Consider the following 1,875-nt stretch of genomic DNA (forward strand, 5'->3'; position numbering starts at 1 on the left):
CAATATCTCGACATAAGCCAAGAGGCAGATCTTGTGCCACTCCACCAGGTCGTATGAAACTGGCATGCATCCTGGCTCCCGGGACTCTTTCATAGAATTCCAACAATTTCTCCCACTCCTCAAAAGCCCAAAGGAACGGAGGTGATGCTCCCACATCCATAGCATGAGTAGTTGAAGCAAGTGAATGATTTGAAATTTGAGTTATTTCACAGAATAACACTCTTATATATTGAGCTCGTAATGGTACCTCACAATTCAAAAGTCTCTCTACGGCTGAAGAATGAGCGTGTTCTTGGGCCATCGTAGAAACACAGATAGGGTCAACGATGGAACGAACAACGAAACTTTACGACAGCTTTTTCGTACACGTTCACTTGCATCACATACACAAGTGCTCTCTGAACCGTGCAATAAGGACACCCATAACACGGCTCTCCCACTGGAGTTACCTTAGCCCTGGGCCATGCTATTCCATGATATTGGAAAAAGTTGACTAATTATTATCATCGTCTTGAAAGCTGGGCGCCTTTTGAATATGAGTGGGGCTCCTAGTCTAGGCGGCGCCTTCGTGGAGCCAAACCGAAGGAAGAGCAAAAGGGCAAGGCCACACCCAGCTTCGAATAGGAGGGGGGCTTAGCTCTGGATCTCGCCTGCTTGCAGAAATGAATGGATCAGAAAGGGGGATGGGTTCTATTTCCGGGTCGGGCAGGAGGTGAAGGCCAGAAGAAGAAGAGAAGTGCGCCTTCCCGGTAAGAAAGAGGATAAAAAGGTGCTGTCATCTATCTCGACCTGTTTCCCGAGGCATTGGAAATGAAGACCGGCTCAGAGAATCACTGGCGTGCTTTCTCTCTACCGAGCCGCCTCTTCGAAGTATTTACCTCTGCCTTTCTTTTTTGAGAACATACCCTTCAAATCAAAAAGAAAAAAAGAAAGAAAAGTTCCTCGTCTGTGATTTAATCGGCCCTAAGGGAGTTTACTCGACCCATTCTCCAGTCTCCCGCACTGCTCAAGTGTGCGACTCCGTATGAGGACCTCCTTCCCTTTTGCTCTGCCCACTCTCCGTTCACACGGTTATCAAAGCGGAGGAAGGGCGGGCAGCAGCTACCACGAGCCCTCTGTCCCACACATCTATCAAGAAGCAAGTGTAGTTCATCGGTTCCACCGAATGCTCCTATCTCTCGGCAAAGATCGTGTGAGTGTGCAGTTATGCTTCGGATGCTTCGCCATGGAATAGATCGATTTAGTTCCCCTTCTTTTCCGGTGCACTCGCTTTGTATCTCCGACACACAAGGAAGGACGCGATGGGAAGAAAGCTGCCCTAGCCTCTGTCCGGTCGATCATTCCACCGACATCTTGCATTCACGCCTCCGTTTGACTGCCGCTCGGGAATGTAGTTGTAGATACGTGAGTCTTAGTGGGTCGTTGGCTCCACCTCTTATCTCCTTCTACGACATGTTGTAGTCGTCGCCATATTCAATATGTCACTTAGTCATATCTGCCTCACAGCGGGTCAGCACCTCCGAAAGAAAGGGAGGGAGGACTTCATTCAGTGACTCCGTGATCGCCCTCTAAATGATCAAAATAAGGTAAAGCTTGAAGATAAGTTTTGTACTCGATTAATTTCTCAGTCCCTCTAGTCGGGTGGGCGCCGGCCGGCCGGATCCCCCTGAAAACCGTACGTGCGGGTCTCCCCGCATGCGGCTCACGCCATTTGAGGTGGCCCAGCCCAGCATTCATTCACAAATCCTGTAGTGAAATTGAGATTGCTCGACCTCGGAAGCTAATTCACGTGTAGGCAGCGCTGTCTTAACACCATTGACTGTATCTATTCATTGATACATTGGCTCGCTCCCCCCCTCTTTTTTCAAGACTGAA

The 1,875-nt window shown here is 49.2% G+C and overlaps 1 pseudogene; it reads left to right on the forward strand.

The window, feature by feature from the left end:
- The first annotated feature begins 280 nt into the window (after nucleotides 1–280).
- LOC119308642 lies at nucleotides 281–1,585 on the forward strand (annotated as a pseudogene).
- The last annotated feature ends 290 nt before the right edge of the window (nucleotides 1,586–1,875 follow it).

The sequence above is a fragment of the Triticum dicoccoides genome, chromosome 5B (assembly GCF_002162155.2).
Source record: "Triticum dicoccoides isolate Atlit2015 ecotype Zavitan chromosome 5B, WEW_v2.0, whole genome shotgun sequence".
NCBI lineage: Eukaryota > Viridiplantae > Streptophyta > Magnoliopsida > Poales > Poaceae > Triticum > Triticum dicoccoides.